Genomic DNA, 15,252 nt, shown 5'->3' with positions numbered 1-15,252 from the left:
CGTCAGTTACTATACTGGTCTGTACGTAAAACGGACCCCGAATCGACATCATACATGCAACATGAGTGTGGCTACAGCAACAATAACAACAACATAATGTCGTCACCCTCTTTCCCGGGGGGTTTGTTTTATGCCTTCAACCACCCCCTTATGTTGAATGGTGAAAAAGGTGGAAAACGAAAGAGAGAGAGCGTTTGAAAATTGCTGCCCTGCGGCGAGAGGAGGAGTAAAATTTGAATTTTTCCTCTCGTGCTCCTGGAAGCAATCGTGAGAAGGTTTCTCTCTCACAGCCTCTCACTGAATTCAAATATGAAACGGTGAGTTTAAGGTGGTTCATGTTGACTTATGACAAACACTTTTGCATAAGTTTTTTTTTGTTTCCAATATGTTTAAAAATACATAGTTTAAAACAATAACCATGTGATGAATATCGTTGAGGAAGAATTTTAGAGAAAAATATACGTTTTGTTCAAAATCATGTTGGTCAATCAGAAATATTTTAGAGATTTTAGAACAAACAACGCATTCGAAGTTTTGTTTTGCGGATACTTTGTTCAGGTCATGGCACTTTGAGTGGCACTGGCAGAACTTTGAGAGCAAAGTTTGTTCAAAAACTGTTTTTATAGGTATTTTAGAATGAGAGCAAAGGTTTTCGCGTGGATAACTCAAAAATGATTTATAAAAATGCACATGGGATTCATATGTGTAGAAAAGCAGATAATTCCTTAAGAGTTGAATAAGCAAATTAAAAAAAAAGAAAAACAAATACACTCCGTAGAGATTTTTTTAGATCAAGATTTAGATTAAATCTGCTTTTGAAAAATTCATAACCCAGAGACCAAAAGGGTCATCTTCCAACTTGTACGACAAGAAATTTCCATCTAAAAAAATTGTTTCAAGCTGACCGGTACATTCATCAGCATGGAACGCTCCTCATAACTCACTTCTCCCTTCAGGAATCCAATAAGAATCCAATGAGAATCGGTTTGTTTATGTTTATCTCTTCACTCCTCTCTCGCGAATCGCGACCCTCTTTCGTTACCCGGCCGGAAAATTCATGGTTTGGTTTCCTCTCACGCACACTAGTTTGCCCAAACTGAACGGTATTTCATTCTTTTGATCTTCTTTCTCCGGTATCACCATTTAAGGTGAACGGACCATTTTCTAGAATTTTCAACAAAGATATTATAAACTTTCAAAATAAAATATCAGTGTCTCGAGCGGCTTGAAATCCAACCCTCAAGTTACTCAAGTAATCAAATTGAATAGAAAATTGAAAAAAAATGCCCGACTTGGGGATCGAACCTTCGTGGTGACAATCAAACATGCTACCACGAGGCCACGCCTCGATTTGTTCTACACGGAAAGTTAAAAATAATGTTAAATTTACCGAGAAGCGAGGTGATTTTTATCCACCCATCTTTCTCGGTAAATTAATCGGTAAAACCTAGCAAAAAGGTAAAAATAACCTTTTTTTCAAATTCACCAAGCAAAAAGGTAAATTTTACCTTTTCCGCATTCACCTAGCAAAATAGTAAATAAATACCGTTTTCCCATTCACTGAATTAAAAGGTAAATATTGTCAATGCATTTGAAATCCGAAGTTTTCGCGCTGGTGATTGGCAACCTTGCCAACCAGTGACGATGAAAAATTCACCAAACACCTCGGCAGTCGGCAACCCTTTTTTTGTTTTGGTTCCGATGCGTGGAAGATGTTTGATAGATGTTTGGTCAACATGCAATGTCGTCAGTGATATCGCCGTCGCTGGTGTTGACGAAAACTCCGGTTTGGAGATTCAGCGACAATACTAGTTGTTTTGATGCCCTTCTCCGTTCGACTAATCCGGTCAGGTCCGGCTTTTCCGGAATGATACCTGGATGATGACGTAGAATACACTTCGAAGCTCTGTGGGCCGATCTTTTTTTTTTAATAAATGTTTATTAGGCCTACTTACTTAATAAAAAAGTATTTATGAGCCGAGGGTCTTTTTAGTATTTATCTTATTACTTGGGGGTTGGAAGGGGTTTGAGGACGAAAAAAGGTTTTTGAGAAGGTTGGGGTTATTTGCGGTGTCAGGTTGCCGAAGAGCGGCAGAGGATGTTTTCTCAGGCGCACTATTACCTACTCCTGCTCCAATCAGTGTTCCGAATATCACTCATTTTCAATGAATGTTTCTGATTGCACTTCGCACCTGAACGTACAACGGTCAGGTTTCGTTATTGATTGCTACTGGACCTACCCGATCATCGATCGTTCAATTCATCGCTAAAATACAGATCACCTCGTACGATGCTTGCTGTCAAAACAGTGCAGCACCATCATCAAATTGGAATCTCATTAATGCGCAATGCATATGGCGAATCTTGTTGGTCTTCGATCAGGAGTGAATGGATCAGGCAGTGAGTGAGTGATACATGAAGCCGATCATTAGCGTATTTTGTTTGATTTGATATATAGCAAATTAATAAATTTATTTGTTGTTATAACGTTTTTTAACATCAGTATGATCAAAATCAAATTGAAGTTGTGTTTGTGAGGGAAAGATGTTCACTTTCGCCATGTTTTTCAAATTTTACAAGTTCTCTTATTAAACTATCGTCCGTCACGTTAAAACTACTGAGAATTTATGGTGTCCCGCACAACTGTTTGATTTTTCTCGTCCTGCAAAAAATAATTTTGAATTTCATATAATTCAGGCAGATACTGAGTGAGCTACATTCAGAATGGATCAGTTTGTATCTCACTCATCTCCGATATGCGATGTTTGCTAAACCGATGATTCTGAATGATGCGACTCGGTTTGCATAGCTGATAGGAGCGCTGATCGAGATTGCATACCAGCCAGGCGAAGCAGTTGCGAGAGGCGCTATCCCATTATACAATCTGAATGTTTCCAACAGGAAACGCATCCTGAGTGTTTGTTTTGATTGATTTTCGGAAGACTGGCTCCAATCAAGGAGTCTGGAGGGGAACGTTGAGGAGATGTCTTTTTCCGGGGTGGTGAAGCGACGGTCAGATGGATGGCTGGTTGTCCAGGGGCTGAAAATAGGTGATTGCGTTTTTGTTGTTGTTGGTGTGATGTACTGTCTTGTGTTTTCTGCTGCTGGTTTGTGGAGTTTGGTAAATTGTTTGTTGAGCGTTTCCAGATCGGGTGACTTTAGCGTAGCTCTGCGTGTTGTTGGTGGTTTTGATTCGCTAACGGGCTTCTGTGATCGGAATATTCTGCTCAACACTGATGCGAAGAGCAGCAGATTCCTCCATCCATTTGAGACAAGTGCGTTCTGATGGCAAGTGATCGGAGGCTTTGCAAGTGTGGCAATATTTCGTACCCGGGCATTCGCTGCTGTCATGTTGGGAGCTGGTACAAATCCGGCATCTCCGTTCGTTTGGGCAACGTTTTTTCGGATGTCCATAAGTGAAACACAGGTGACATAATAAGTGCTCAGAAATATAGACTCGCGTGCGGACTCGCAAGAGTCCAAAGTTAACGTGCTCTGGGATAACGGTACTATTTATTGTTAGGATCAACGTTGGTGTGCCGCTGATGCCTGTTGCTGTTTTTTGTTATTCGTTGTACCTCTGTGATTTTTTGAGATAGCTTGGGGACATCTTACCATAAATTTGCGTTGATTCAAATTTGGGTGCCTCCCAATTTGTTTAGCTCAATCCAGGTTAAATTCACCTCGCTAAGAGGTGAGCTTTACATTATTTGGATTTACTTTTTTTCTAGGGGAATTGTTCTTTCTTATACAGTTCAATTCAGGTGAACTTCACCTCGCTACGAGGTAAGATTTTCCTTTTATGGATTCAACTTTTTTCTCGGTGAATTGTACCTTTTTTCCAGCTCGATTCAGGTAAATTTTACCTCGCTGTAGAGGTAGAAGTTACCTTTTTGGCTTTCACGAGCGTTCACCTTGATATCTCGGTAAGTTTTACCCTTTTTATTAAATATTTTCCATGTAGTTGAAACTTGAAGTGGTGATATGATTTTGTAGCATACCTGCAGGCGCATCCACCCAGCCAATCAGCCAGGAAGAAAACACCTCATCCCGTTTTGGATACTTTTGTGCCCTTTATGTGACTTAACGTAAGCATTAAAAAAAAATGTCTTTTTTTCAAATGGCGAATAAAAATAAACCCATACAAATAATTGAGTTCTGTAAATTTTAAATGAAATGTAGTAATGTAAACTTACCTGAAAAAAATATTTTTCAAATATCCGAGTGGCCTTTCGGCATTCTATCGAAAAATTAAAAATGGCGGACATAAATAATCGTGTTGACATGTTTTAAGGACTTTCTTCTTTTTCATTATCAATTCATCTTCAATTTCATTCACCTGCTGCATCTGTGACTTTTCTTGCAGCTCCAAGCAATGTGGAATGGGAATGCAGTTTCCTGGCATGTATTTCAAGGGCCGTAAGGTGTTCGTTTTTTACGCGGCGGACTGCCGATCTTTAAACGCGCATTTCATGATGGAAGTGTTGTGAAATAAAACGAAGTCAGTTGGAAAAACAGCTGCTCAACTGTTGTAAATCGATTTCGATTCGTTTCGACCAAACTTCGTTAAACTTCCGGCAATTGGTACATTCACTCTGTTTACAGTTAAAAACTCTCGGCTGTCATCTTCAATCTTCCCGTTATCGATCGTTGGCTCGCTCCCGAGTTCTCATCTCACGCGCTGATTGTGCGGTCGCTCTCTTGCTTTTTTTTTCGCGTGCATGTTTGCTTCGCGGCGACAACGGCGAAAGGGAGAGAAAGATTGAGAGTGCCCGAATACAGAGCATGCACAGTTTAATCACACATTCTCGTAATTGTAATCGAAAATTTTCACATCGTCACCGCGACGCGTCGGAAAATTGCAATTTTCACCGTACTATTCGCGTTGTTTCGGTCGTGAAAGTGCCCCATCGTCAGGTTAAAAGTGTCGCGCGTCCGTTTGGATGGTTTTCCGGCCGAAATGGGTTCGAAAATCGTGGAAAAATAGTGATTCCCCTGTTCCATTCTGGAAGCGTTTTTTTTTTCTTTTCTTTCGGTGGTGGCCCCGTCTGGGGGCAATTTATTGATCAATGGCAAAATCCCAGCCGGATGGCGTGGTAAAGTGCATTGTACGTAGTAGGCCGGCGAGTGTGCGTAAGTGAGGCAAACTTGTGTGTGAATGGGTTGATGTTTGCCGATCTCGTTCACCTGATAACAGCGAAGCGTACCTTCCTGCCTAGCTGGAGCTAGAAAGCCGCAGGCCGAGATTACGATTAGAAGATTGCTGCAACGGGAAGAGGAATAATAGCAAGAGCAGTCCTCCTATCAGCGTTTTGGTTAGCAGCACGTCAATACTGACGAGGATGTGGAAAATTTGTGACGTGGAAATAGTGTTTATCCTGGAAAAGTGACATGGGGAGGGCTCTGAATCAGGATTGAAAAAAGTCTGGAAAGGATACCGTGATTCATCAAAATACGATAGTGACTTTCATGGATACCATCTAAGGATGCCTCGTGAACTTATTAGAATAGAGGAAATTGGTGAGTATTCAAACAAACTATAGGTACATAAAAATTGGGTTGAAATTACAATTGAAACGAAATTTTTAACTGATAGGGAAGATGAGGGCATAATGAGCACTCCTTTTTTCTTCATAAGTACGTATTTTCTTAAACAAATTTTTATAAGGTCTTGTTTCGTACTACCCATAGTATTAATTTTTCACCAAAAAAGAAATATCCTTTTCATCTTTACAGAAACGCGTTTTTACTTTAATTGGTTCACTAGAGGCGAACAGAGCACTATCAGGGTGTCGACTACCTGGAAAAACCTGGAAAATCAGGGAAAATCAGGGAATTCAATTTGCATCAGGGAAAATCAGGGAATTTTTGCACCAATCAGGGAAAAAATAATGATCCTGATTTTATTTGAAGAAATTGAAACGTCATAGTTTATTATCTGCTTTAAAATATGCGAATATGACATTAAGAATGCTATGAAAAAATTTCCTAAGCACAGGGAAAAGCAAGTTCTGCAATTTCGTATCGAATACAAAGGAATGATGAATGCAATTGTACTTAAGTTAATGAAGCGATCGCCATTAACTTATCCTCTGACCAAGGCCGCCTCTTGCCTTGATCCGGCAGTTATCAGCAGCGATACCAAATTGGCCAAAAAACGATTTGAGAAGACTTTGGCTATATTGACAGATACTGGACGCGTTAGTGGATCCTCGGCAGATTTAGCAGTACGGCAGTATTCCGGAGTGATTGCCAGAGGCGATAAATTTGATAATTATGACCGTAGCAAAGAAAGGCTGAATCATTTTTGGAGTGGAGTGCTAGCAAATGCCAAGTGTCCAGAATTCTTCAACATCGTCAAAATGATCTGCTGTCTTTCACATGGCAACGCGAATGTTGAACGTGGTTTTTCAGTAAATTCCGAATGTCTCTTCGAAAATATGCGTGAAGAATCAGTGGTGGCTAAACGACAAATCAATGATGCTGTTTTTTATGCTGGAGGGATAAAATCAGTCCAAATTTCCAACAAACTTATTCAGAGAGTTCGAAATTCACATGCTCTGTATTTTTAAGACAAAGGTCGCCACAAAAAGGAAGCTCTTGAATCAGATCACACAAAGCTGATGGAGCTCCATCGAGAAGCGGAAGCAAAATCGCTTGACGTGAAACGGAGGAAAATTTTGGAAGACGCACAGAAGAAGGCTGATAGCTTGCAAGAGAAAATAGTTATGCTGAAATCATAAGAATTTCTACAAGTAGATCCGAACTGGCTGACTTATTTTAAAATGTTAGTTATCACAAATAATACTTCCATTAAAATTATCGTTATAAATTAGTATTCTCGACTCAAAGCTTTCAGTGCGTTTATTTTCGGGGGAAATATATTTTTTATAACTTCAAGTTGCTTCCTCAGGTTGTTTTTCAAACCTGGAATTTTCTGGAAAAACGACTGGAAAATCAGGGAAAATCAGGGAATTTTATTACCAGATATAAGTCGACACCCTGACTATCAATGAAGGCATAATGAGCATTTTCTGCCGGAGAATCTAGCAGCGAATTCAACTCGATGAAGTCAACTGAATAATAGAGCTACATCTTGGCCTGTTTCGTCTGTCGGTTTGGCCTATTGGTAAGGTATCGGAGAGGTGATCAGAAGACTTGAGTTCGATTCCTGTTCGAGGGTTTTTTTTTGCACATACCATTCATGATTGATTTTTTTTATTGTTACATTATACGGCTAATAGCATCAAAGCATCATCCGTCACACAAAACACCAATAACATAATGTATGAGCATGTGTTAATTCTTTGAATTCTACAAACAGACCTAGATTATTTTGTTATTGCTTTGTTTGATGAATTTACGCCTCACCGTTTAGTGCAATCATGATCATGAATGATAAATGAAAAAAAAAATCACCTTGACCAGGAATCGAACTCGAGCCTACTGATTACCTCTCCGACATCTTACCAATAGGCCAAATCGTCAGACGATACAAAGCAAGCTGTAGCTCTATTACCCAGTTGCCTTCATCGAGTCGAATTCGCTGCTAGAATCCCCGGCAGAAAACGCTCGTTATGCCCCAGCGGGTGTAGAAAAGCTATTAGTTTCTGAAGATGGTTGAAATTAAATAAGTAAATCGAAACGTAAACTATACGGTAGTTAATTCATTGAATTACCGAAAAAATCAATCCAAAAACGAGAAGAAAACATGTCTTTGGATTTATACAAAAAATTCTAAAATAACTAAATATTTTAATGAAATCTGATGATTTTAAGTTTGTAAGAAAAATCCATATTCAAGTTGACAAGGGGGTTTGATATTATGTTTCGATGTATTTTCTACATAAATATTGTTTAATTAACTATACATTATTTTCTCTGCAACTCTATAAACATTCTAGAAAAACTAGAAATTTTCACAGTGGCTTAAAACAACCCACATTATAATTTTAAGAGCAATTTAACTGGACTGGTTTTTGCTGAATTGTTAAAGCAAAACAATGAATACATACCAATTGCGTTGTACTCGTTCCAAAAATTTATGAAACCTGTCAATTTGATATGAAAAGACTACGTGTTAAAAGACGTCGAAATATTTTTCATGATTTCTTACCGGTTCACAAGTTTTGGAAAACAATTGTTAAAAATTTGAGGGGTTTACATTGAATTTGTTTTATTCACCATGGTTTTTTTTAATTAAAGAACAAATATACAAATACCGGGAAAATCATAATTTTTAACCGGGAAAAACTTTGGAACTTCAATACGAAAAATCGCTGGCGATCCTGAAAATGCCAAATTATAACAATACGTTCAAATTTCAAATATTATCCAGTGTGATCTTAACAATTTTGACGGTTCATTGATTGAAAAGTACGGGTTTTACACCACTTTTTAACATTTCTGTGGACATGATCTTAAAAAATAAAAAAAAGGTATATCCTTATTCAGTGCAACGTATAGCTTCTAATTTCAGTTTTCTTGGATACTAAGTGAAATCTTTTTGAGCATTCTGTAACTGATCTACAGTCTTTTTTCGCTTTTGTTTTTTTCCGACCTTTTTCTTAGACTTTGAATTACTGAAAACTGCGGAAAAAATGAGGAATGTCAAATTGACACTCAAGATCTGATTGGGAATAAAAGTTAAGTCACTACTAATTTCCTAAACTAGAACATCAAATTAAGTAGTGTATCGAAAATAAGCTATAAACACTTTTTTTTCTTTCATTGTATTGATTTTTTGATGATTCAAAGAAACAAACAGTTCGGAAGTGTTTTAAAAAGCTTATTCTTACAGTTTATAAAGAAATACAAGTAAAAAAGTAATTATTGGTAATATTCTCGGACTTTCGACTTCACGCGTTTCATTAGGTTTTGTACAGCTGATTGATCACACTTCTTGGCCGCAGCATTCCAATTTTTCTTGAAAACCGCCATGGTCCTGTTGGCCTTACCATCCTTCTTGAAAACTCTCTTGACGATAGCCGACGATGACGATAGCGATATGGGGCGAAGTTGAGGGCAGTTTAGGGGGTTAATATCTTTCTCAACGAAATCTACATCGTTATCCTCAAACCATCTAAGAGTGGATTTAGCATAGTGGGCTGACGCCAAATTAATTTTATTTATTTATTTATTTTGTCAATCATTAGTACATTAGTACAGACACATACATTGTTGGTTCTGCTTAAAACTATACAAAAATATAAAAATAATTATGTTTGTGAGTTCAATGCCGTACCCTAGGCTCTATTGGGTCACGGCGATGTTGTGCTTTCTTGTGTTTATGGAAGTTCACGGTTTGGAAACAAGCTCGAAAATTAACATGAACCTGACAGGGCGGTAGCACATAACCTTATTCGATATGAGATCATAAAAACATAATTTAAAGGTGGTTTAATAATTATAATGACGTTTATTTTTTCTTGGATGATCCATGTTGATAAGGTGAATGGGAGTTGAAACACTTGCCCTCCCTTCCATCGGACAAAAAGAGCGTTGCGCAGTGGTAATATCACAATTATATATAAGTTGATATTTCCACTTGTTGACCACCATGCGCAAGTTAGGTCAGAACAGATAGTATTGTGAAAGATAAACAACTGTAATCAATCTTTTAGGATAGTCTATTTAGGATACTGGATAGGTGGGTGATTTTGTAGTAGATACCATAATTAGTTGAATGAGAACGTTAACAATTAAGTACTGATATGGTAGATAGAAATAGAATAAATATATATTGGTATTCGTCTCCCCAATGCTCTAGTAAGTGTGCATTTGTGGTTTATGAATTTCGGAGGCTTATTCTTAAACCAAGCATTTTACAAGATCTAGAGGCTCATTGGATGAGAATGCTGTTTGAACAGATTTCTAAAAAAATCTTTTTCGTTGTAATAGGTACTTTTTTTCTGTAGTAGATTTGTCTGTCGTTAAATTATATTTCAAATTCAAAGAAGAAAGAAGCCGTGATAGAAATGGGTAGATCTTCTCGTGCAAGATTTTAAAGTATCGAATAGTGGAAGTATCACATCAGATCTTGCGAACACGAACGGATCACTGATGAACACCAGTGAAACGGAACCTACGTGTTGGCCCCACGGCGTTAAACAAACGTCTTACTGTACAATATGGTCCGAATAGATTATGGTCAGAATTGATTGTTTGACCTGATTTGATTTGATTTTTCATACAATTTGATTAATAAAGTTTTATATTTTAGGTCCTTTATTTTTAAAGAAGTTCACTTAAAAACATAAAAATCTAAACAGGCTTTGAGCAAAGCATATGGTAAGACACGTTCTTCGTCGCAGGTTCTTTTATTATTATTATTATTATTTTTAATCTTACTGAAAAGAATATCAACAAAAATCAACCTCACAGCGGTGCGTATGATAGTGGAAATGATGGATAAATCTATCATTTTCCAAACAATGGTAGTATTCCCTAGTGAAAACATCACAAACAACAGATGATGCATTTTATGTACCGTTAATAAGTGTTATAACAATCATATTGATTTTTTTTTAATTTATCAAAACTCTGTATAATTACTTTTTGTTTTCTGTAGAATTATTACGCCTGAGATTCAGATAGACAGATTCTGATTTTAGTTCTGTTTTTTTGTCGTTCTAGTTTTTTTTGTATAATTACCGAGTTTCCACGCATTTGTTCTTAATCTCGTAACATTGACATAGTTGGAAACATTTTTCATTAGCTAAGCTATATTAATCTCAGTAAAAACAATCAAAAATTCAAATTTATTGAAATGAGTAAGGCTAGGTGACAGGTAGGGAAAATTCAACTACGGTAAGATAGTGAACCCTTCTGACAATGATATCTAGACTTTGGCGTATGTTATCATACTGTTACTGCTCGGTTGAATTGGAGGTTGGGTTAACTCGAAGCTCAAGTAGGGCCCAATTGTCCCAGTCCGTCGAGCACTATCTTAACGCTTCCCAAACTGGTGCTTCAGAACCCTCGGGCTCTGTTGCCGCTATCCTACTCTAAGCTATTCTACTCTCATGTAAATTTTCCTCTTCTGTCCCCCGATCTGTTTTTCCTTTCCGGGTCAGCCAGGTAGCTCATAAACCCATACAAAAAAAAATATGTTTGTGAGTTCAATGACTTAAAATACTCTTTGAGTTTATGCCGAGATGTTGTAAAGTCAATGGCTTCACAGTGTTGATTATAATAGTTCATCATGCTGTTGATTGGTCTAGTTTTTGCGTATTCTGTGCGATGGTGATTAAGGGCAAATATACTTCGGTTTCTAAGTCGTCTTGTTGGCGCGTAAAAATTCAATTTGGAAAGTAGTTTTGCTGTATCAACTCTCTGCGAAACAATAACGTTTACAAAAGAAATCATTGCATACTCTCGCCGTTTTCTTAGTGTTTGGATGTCGATTAACATGCATCGAGCCTCATATGATGGAAAACGGTGTGATGCCCAACCTAGCTTACGAAGAGCATTTAACAGAAATTGTTTTTGTACTGATTCTATTCTTTCTTCATGAATACCTGGGTGAGGAGACCACACAATGCTACAATATTCCAGAACGGACCTCACATAGGCAACATATAGAGTTTTGAGATGGTATACGGGTCTTTGAAGTTATAGCAGGAACGCTTTATAAACCCTAACTTGCTATTCGCCTTATGTATAGTAGTGTTATAGTGGTCAATAAAAATAGTTTGGAATCCAGGATAATTCCTAAATCTCTCATTTTTTGACATCTTTCTACATCCTGGTTTCCTTGTGTAATTACAATATTTGGAGATGAAAGTTTTCGGTTAAATGATATTGAGTTACATTTTTTACATTTAATTCAAGTAAACTTTTCTTACACCAGGTGCAGAAAATGTCTATTTCATTCTGGAACAAATTCATATCTTCATGGTTTTTTATTTCTTAATATAGCTTCATGTCATCGGCGTATATGAGTATTTTAAGATTTTTAAGGATGAAGGTAATGTCGTTTACGTACAAGATAAAAAGAAGTGGTCCTAAATGTGAGCCTTATGGAACACCTGAAGTGACTTGATTGGGATTTGACTTCTTTTCATCAAATTTTAGAATATTTAGAAAAAAATTACAACACAATTCATCACGATGCATTTGGCAAAAAAGTAAGGCATCGGATGGATAATATGCGAAACAAAAAGTAGCAACCATCCGATGTACCTAAAAAAGTAGCACGCATCGATAGAATTGGCTTAGCAATAGAACAGCACATGTGAGCGCTGCTTGGGTGATTTTTTGCCCGGTCGGACACAATCTCATGTATTCGACCCGTCCGTGTTTCAATGTGGGTAGGAATGCGATGGGTTTCTTCATCGCTTCCTATCAACATTGAAACGGCGCGCGGCAAAGAATCACGCAAGTAGTTCAAAAGCTGTTCACAAAACAAAAGCCCTGCTCACATTTTCACCAACTATCCAAAGCGCTCTAGCTTTGATCTTTCCACCTATAATACTTTCATGTTCTTTCTAAATATTCTACCTTGAATTTTCACAACTCGCCGAAATGCCAAAAATTAAATAAGAATATATCCCAGCGGCGATCAAAATAAGATAACAGCACCATTGCATTTAATGAATAATCTACAAATTCAAGTAAATTTGTAGAAGTTGATCGACCTTTGAAAAATCCATGTTGTTTGGCTGTTATTCGGTTTTTGATCTGAAGGAAAAACTTTTCATTCACAATTGCCTCAAAAAGCTTGGGAATGCAAGAGATAATAGCAATTCCACGATAATTACGTACATCAGCTTTCCGCCCAGATTCAAAAATAGAAACCAGAAATGAGCTTTTCCATTCTTTGGGAAAAATCCTGTTCCTAGTGACATCCGGCCAGAACAATGCACAGTGGGGATTTTCGAGCCAAACAAGGTACCCATTTCAGGCAAGAACGCCTTGCATGAAAAAACAACCATTCTTTATGTAAAAAACACGAGGAATCGAATGGTCTACACCGCTTTCTGATAAAATGACTCTTAACGTCTCATTGTGCCCGATTTCCCCTATTTTTTTGGGTGTAAAGTTATAATTCCGATTGTAGCCATCTACCTTGCAAGCAAAAAGTCATACAAACCATACTTGTTTATGTAAAAATGTCAGCTAAATCGATTGGTGTACTCCACTTTTTGTTTCTACTACGACAAGTGGCTCATTTTGCCTCTTTTCCCCTAAATTTAAGAATTTTTTCAAAAAAATGCAGTCAAACAAAGTGTAATCCAACAATTTTTCATCATGAATGATCATTTTTGGTAGAGTTATTCATTATTCATATTCTAGCAAATCGCGTCACTTTTTTGTACTAGAGTGAATATAAATGGCTAAATATCCCCAACCTTCCCTAGCTTTTTTAAATTTATGCATAAATTTCACTGTAATAATCGAGCGATTCACATACCAAATGCAGAAACCAAGTGATTTAGTGTAAAATTTGTCGCTGAATCGAGTGGTGTACACCGCTTAGTGCTCAGCTTACGAGAAGGGCCGCAATTACCCCAATTCCCCCTAAAATCGAGCGATATGTGAAAAAAAAAATCATTTAACAAATGATAATGTATCATAAAATGCACAAAAATGATTGAAACAGATGTAAAACTTATTGCTGAATCGAATGATGTACACCGCTTAGCGTTCAGTTGACGAGAAGAGCCTCAATCACCCCGATTTCCCCTAAATTCATTAAATTTCTTTGAAAAATACGTTGTTACAAACGAGAATTAAATTTAACAGATACAAAAAACATTGAATCGGGTGTAAAACTTATTGCTGAATCAAATGATGTACACCGCTAAGCGTGAAGTTGACGAGAAGAGTCACAACCACCCCGATTTCCCCTAAATTTATGCAGTTTCTTGGAAAAAACATTGTAACAAACGAAAATCCAAATGAACATATGAGATAAACATTGAATCAGGTGGATAACTTATCGCTGAATCGAATGAAGAACACTTCTTAGCACTGAGTTGACAAGAAAAGTCTCATTTTCCCCAATTTATCTTAAATTCATTAATAAACTCATACAATATGAACCAAAAAATCGTAGTAACAAATGAGAAAACATCGAAAAAGATACAAGAACAATAAATCATACGTGAAACTAACTGTTGAATAAAATAATGGACACCGCTTAAATTCTGTTGATGAATAAAGTCCAATTTGACTCAATTTCCCCTAAATACTTTCAATTTAAGAAAAAAAATCTTGTAACTTTCGAGAATGCATCAGAAAGTGCACAGAAATAATTGAACCATGTGAAAAACTAATTGTTGAACAGAAAGATGTATACTGCTGAACGTTAAGATGAAGAAAAAAGCCTGGATCACCCCCTTTTCCCCTAAATTTAAAAATATTTTGTTGAATTGATAATTGATATTGGTTTAAACATGATGAGGCTCTTCTCATCGATTCGACAGTAAGACTCAAATTCACTCAAATTTTTTCTCGAAGAAATTACATGAATTTAGGGGAAATTGGGGTGGTTGTGACTCTTCTCGTCAACTTCATCATAGCGGTGTACATCATTTGATTCAGGAATAAGTTTTACACCTGATTCAATGTTTTTTGTATCTGTTAAATTAAATTCTCGTTTATAACAATGTATTTTTCAAATAAATTTAATGAATTTAGGGGAAATCGGGGTGATTGAGGCTCTTCTCGTCAACTGAACGCTGAGCGGTGTACATTATTCGATTCAGCAATAAGTTCTACACTTGTTTCAATCATTTTTGTGCATTTTATGATACATTGTCATTTGTTATAATGATTTTTACCACATATCGCTCGATTTTAGGGGAAATCGGGGTGATTGCGGCCATTCTCGTAAGCTGAGCACTAAGCGGTGTACACCACTCGATTCAGCGACAAATTTTACACTAAATCACTTGGTTTCTGCATTTGGTATGTGAATCGCTCGATTGGTACAGTGAAATTTATGCAAACATTTAAAAAAGCTAGGGAAGGTTGGGGATATTTAGCCATTTATATTCGTTCTAGTACAAAAAAGTGACGTGGTTAGCTAGAATATGAATAAATCTCCCAAAAATTATCATTCATGATGAAAAACTGTTGGATTACACTTTGTTTGACTGCATTTCTTTGAAAAAAAAATTCTTAAATTTAGGGGAAAAGAGGCAAAATGAGCCACTTGTCATAGTAAAAACAAAAAGTGGAGTACACCAATCGATTTAGCTGACATTTTTACATAAATAAGTATGGTTTGTATGACTTTTTGCTTGC

General features: G+C 36.9%; 1 protein-coding gene across 1 annotated transcript in view; it reads left to right on the top strand.

The window, feature by feature from the left end:
• Window positions 1-4,869: 4,869 nt before the first annotated feature.
• Window positions 4,870-15,252, top strand: part of LOC129743398 (dystonin) — a 532,614-nt gene continuing 522,231 nt past the window's right edge. The window contains exon 1 of the mRNA XM_055735401.1: window positions 4,870-5,520. The gene's annotated coding sequence lies outside the window, so the exon portion shown is untranslated. The remainder of the gene's footprint in view (window positions 5,521-15,252) is intronic.

The sequence above is a fragment of the Uranotaenia lowii genome, chromosome 2 (assembly GCF_029784155.1).
Source record: "Uranotaenia lowii strain MFRU-FL chromosome 2, ASM2978415v1, whole genome shotgun sequence".
In the NCBI taxonomy this organism is placed as follows: domain Eukaryota; kingdom Metazoa; phylum Arthropoda; class Insecta; order Diptera; family Culicidae; genus Uranotaenia; species Uranotaenia lowii.
The sequence above is the reverse complement of the archived record's forward strand: the minus strand, read 5'-3'. Positions and strand labels throughout refer to the sequence as shown.